The sequence below is a fragment of the Portunus trituberculatus genome, chromosome 18 (assembly GCF_017591435.1).
Source record: "Portunus trituberculatus isolate SZX2019 chromosome 18, ASM1759143v1, whole genome shotgun sequence".
Classification (NCBI taxonomy): domain Eukaryota; kingdom Metazoa; phylum Arthropoda; class Malacostraca; order Decapoda; family Portunidae; genus Portunus; species Portunus trituberculatus.
The window spans coordinates 3,984,792-3,989,791 of record NC_059272.1 but is presented as its reverse complement, the minus strand read 5'-3'; the positions used below and the strand labels follow the sequence as shown (position 1 = coordinate 3,989,791).

At 38.0% G+C, this 5,000-nt stretch overlaps 1 protein-coding gene across 27 annotated transcripts in view; it reads left to right on the top strand.

Annotated features, from left to right (window-relative positions):
* The window catches only part of LOC123505792 (mitogen-activated protein kinase kinase kinase 7-interacting protein 3 homolog), a 146,949-nt gene that overhangs the window by 67,905 nt on the left and 74,044 nt on the right, over positions 1-5,000 (top strand). The window lies entirely within an intron of this gene.

Here is a 5,000-nt window from a genome sequence, read left to right as displayed (position 1 = left end):
ATTGGGTTTTGGTTATGATTAGACCATTTTATTTGCATCATGTACTGTCTATGGAGGTCAGATGATTAATGGCCAGAGTCTTCACTATTTTAACCCCTTCAGTACTGGGGCAATGTTTTACCAGGAGTTTTGAGTATGATTAGACCATTTTATTTATTTAGCTACTTCATGAACTGTCTATGAAGGTCAGATGATTAATGGCCAGATTCTTCACCATTTTAACCCCTTCAGTACTGGCACATATTTTTACCTTGAGATTTGTGTACATTTAGACCATTTTATTGATATCAGCGGTCCATGGAGATCAGAAGATTAATGGTCAGAGTTTTCACTATTCTATCCCCACATAAGTATCTGAAGCTGTGTAAATCTCCATATAGTAAGCAGAATGAATATGAAAAACGTGTCATGGTACTAAAGGGATTAATCACCATATAAGTTTCTGAAGTTGTATAAAATCTCCAAATAGTAAGCAGAATGAATATGGAAAATGTGTCATGGTGCTGAAGGAATTTATGTGAGAATTGATGTGAGGAAATGTGAAATGTGATGTGTGATGTGAGGATGATGTGAGGGTTGTAAAGAGTGAAGGTGAAGGTAATGCATGTGAAAACTGTGCTTAAGTTAAATTAGTTCATGTGATTAGTTGATTTTGTGTAAGTAAATGTGAGTAATTGTGAAGTTAATACGAATAAATGTGACAGTAACGTTTATTCATAAAAATAAAAAAAAACCAGTCACATTAACTTAAACACGATTTTCACATTGACTTCACCCTCACTCCTTACACAATTGATATGATGGGTCTTTTTGTATTAGTAAATGTGAGATTAATGTGAGCAGTTATGAAGTTAATACGAATAAATGTGACGAGAATGTGAGAGGTTGAGGAATTAATGTGACTGGCTGGGCAAATACTATGGTAAATTAGATGAAACATGAATGAGGAACGTGAATGACCATTAAATGAGTAAATATGAGCTAATGAGAGAGAGAGAGAGAGAGAGAGAGAGAGAGAGAGAGAGAGAGAGAGAGAGAGAGCAAAACATGAGTAAATATAGAATGACTACATATATAAAAAAAAATGTTGAATGAAATTAATGAGTGACAAAAGAAAAATACATAATAATAACAACAACAACAATAACAATAACAATAATAATAATAATAATAATAATAATGATAAAAACAAAAATGTAAAATACAACGGAGAAAAAAAAGTAATAAATGTGAGAATAATACAAACTTCCCTGGTTAATATGAGAAAAATATAAGGTTGATGTGAGTGTAACTAAAGGAAATGAGATGAACATGCAAAAAAAAAAAAAAAAAAAAGAAAAGAAAAGAAAATAGAAATTAAAATGTTTAAATGCGTGAACATGGAAACCCCCAAAAAACGATTAATATGCAAAAAAAAAAAAAAAAAAGAAATGGAAAGAAAATAGAAATGAAATGTTTAAATGCATACAGTTAATTAATCCGAAGCTTTTATAAGTACGTGTGAATAATTCGTGTGAAAATTTGAATAGTTATTGTAAAAATGGGATGCCAAAGTGAAAGTGAGAGAATAAAACAGATATGAGTGAGAGATTTCCTGGTAAAGAGAGACTAATGTTTAGGTGAGAGGCGTTGATGGAGAGAGAGAGAGAGAGAGAGAGAGAGAGAGAGAGAGAGAGAGAAGGAAGGAAGGAAGGAAGGAAAGCTGAGGAGAGAGTGGCAGGTAATGTTCTTAATCTGATGAGAGAGAGAGAGAGAGAGAGAGAGAGAGAGAGAGAGTTACCTCACCAGATTTAATTTTTATCTTATCTTTTATCAGAATGCAAGAGAGAGAGAGAGAGAGAGAGAGAGAGAGAGAGAGAGGTAGCACACACTAACACACCTTTTATTTTACTTCCTGTCCTCTTTCTTCGTACATTCCTTTCCACCACCACCACCACAACGCCCTTCACAATCTTACAAACTTCCTCAAGCTTCACTTCCTCCACGTGTTGGATAGTAAACAACTTAAGTAACAAGAAAAAAGTGGAGAGAGAGAGAGAGAGAGAGAGAGAGAGAGAGAGAGAGAGAGAGAGAGAGAGAGAGAGAGAGAGAGAGAGAGGGGGGGTGAAAAGAAAAGTTAGTTAAAAACACCACTTTCTCATCTTCAAGGGAAAGAGATGGAGGAGGAGGAGGATAAATGAGTTAGGTTAAAGTGAGATGACTAAGGAAAATTTAAAAGTATAATAAAAAAAAAATAAATGAAATGAAATGAAATGAAAGTGTCAACTGAGAAACAAAAATATTAATGGAGAAATGCTGACTAGTACATGTGACCTTCTTTTCTTTTCTTGTGTACTTTTTCTATTGTTTATTCCTTTGTCTAGTTATCCTCTCCTGTTTCTTACTCATTGTTATCATATTGCCTTTTTTTCTTTCTTTTGTTATCATTTCTTATTATGTTTGCCTCTATTTTCTACTTCTTGCTTATTGCTACATGACTGCTGAACCCACTAACCTAACCTAACCTAACCCAACCCACTAACCTAACCTAACCTAACCTAACCCAACCCAACCCAACCCAACCCAACCCACTAACCTAACCTAACCCAACTCAACCCAACCCAACCCATCCCATCCCATTAACCCAACCCAACCCAACCCAACCCACTAACCTAACCTAAAGGCCCTATCACACTGGCCTATGATACGCGGAACCAGGAACATCCGCTCTAGATAGCTGGAACTTGGCCGGGATTAGCGGAACCAAGTTGGGATGGGTTCATATCCATCCCGATTCTCCGTATGCTATCCCAATGGAAAAGTAAACATGATATATGTAATAAAAACTTTTCATTTGAACTAAAAAGAATGTGACTAAATTTTTCATATTGAAATATTAAATAATATTTCATCATTTTAGAAAGGTAAAAGTATATATATATATCATGTCGATAGGTTGGGCTCATGGCAACCACCTCCGACTCTTAAGTTGCCATCGCGCACGTCTCAGCTTTTCTCTAGGTTTTTTTTTTACTTACTTTTCTTCAACAAGAGGAAGTGCAAATGCAGTTCCAGGACAAAGCACAGGCTGAGGTATAAGCGGCATGGTTTTGTTCTGGTTTATTTTGATTAGGCTTTGTCTTGGTTAGTGGGCCGTTTGCCTAGCATAACAAGAACACGGGCAGCTTGTGTGTGATAGTGTTCATGGTTTCATACCAAGAACCATGGCCCGCGTTCCGCGTATCATAGGCCAGTGTGATAGCCCCTTAACCTAAGACAGCCAGACTGACATCTTTATGGGGCTTTTTTTTTTGACAAATTTTCTCCTCAGGGAAAAAAAAAAAAAGGACTGTTGAACCCAATAACCTAACCTAACGTAACTTAACCTAACCTAACCTAAGACAGCCAGACTGACATCTTGATAGGGCTTTTTTTCCCTTGACAAATTTTCTCCTCTTAAAAAAAAAAGGACTGCTGAACCCACTAACCTAACCTAACCAAGTAGCCAGGTAGGTAGGTTAGTACAGGTAAGCAAGTAGGTAAGTAGATATCCAGATAGAAATCGATAATTTTTCTTTTGTATGTATGTACTTGTTCGTCTCCTGTTACTCGTCTTTCTTTTACTAATCTTGCATTCCTGGTTTTGTGTTAGGCAGCAAGATCAGCCATTAGACACGCAGGAGGCGGCCACAGGTGTCAGTAAACTCAGTGCACCAGTTAGCTCAGGTTAGAACAGGTGAGAAGAGACATCTAGGTAAGATAGTTGAGGCTTGGTAATTCTCTCTCTCTCTCTCTCTCTCTCTCTCTCTCTCTCTCTCTCTCTCTCTCTCTCTCTCTCTCTCTCTCTCTCTCTCTCTCTCTCTCTCTCTCTCTCTCTCTCTCTCTCTCTCTCTCTCTCACACACACACACACACACACACACACACACACACACACACACACACACACACACACACATACACACACATTCATGATAGAATTCTTGTCACGCCTCCTCCTCCTCCACTTGAGCACTTGTGTGTGAGAGAGAGAGAGAGAGAGAGAGAGAGAGAGAGAGAGAGAGAGAGAGGAATTCAGTGGTGAAGATATTGGCTTAGTTGTTAAGTGTTTGTGGGGAGACGAGATAGCTAAGTATTTCCCTAAACTATACTGCGTCATTTATTGTCTTGTTGCTTATCCTTCCATCCATCCGTTCATTCATCCTTCCATCCATCCGTTCATTCATTCATTCATTCATTCATCCATCAATGCATCCATCCATGCATGAACCAGAACGTGCAAACTCCTCCTTAACACAACATTTCACACCTCTTCTCCTTCACCCTTGGAGTATCATCAGTGCAAGGAGTGGGGAAACCTCTACGTGTTTATCTTGTACCTCAATGTTGATCCTATATCAAGATGTAGCTTTTGACCACCAGCGAAGTAAACTAAGGGAAATAAAGAAACAAGAAATGTGTATGACTTCGAAAAAGAAAAATACAAACACACACAGCTTCGCTGCACAATGCTTAAATAAAAAAAAAAAAAAATGCACACACCGGCTTTCGCTGCTCAGTGCTTTCTTCTTCCTCTCACCCCTATTCTGTCCAATTCTTTAACCGAACGTAAGAGTTAACCAGTACTCCCAGTCTTTCATACTGTTCTCTTTGAAACTCAGGAACTCCCTGACCGTGTCTGTATTTCCAACTTCCTATGACTTGACTTCATTCAAGAAGGAGGCTTCAAGACAATTGTACCTATTCTTTGAGTAATTCTGTCGGCTCCGTAAGAAGACTGGCGACTGAGTGTGCCCTTTTCTTTATATTTTTCTTGCCCTTGGACTCTTCTCCTCTCTTACATAAAAAAAGAAAAATAAATGAAAAAAAGAAAATATTACACAGAACATCCTCTGAATCACACACACACACTCTCACACACACACACACACACACACACACACACACACACACACACACACACACACACACACACACACACACACACACACACACACACACACACACACACACACACACACA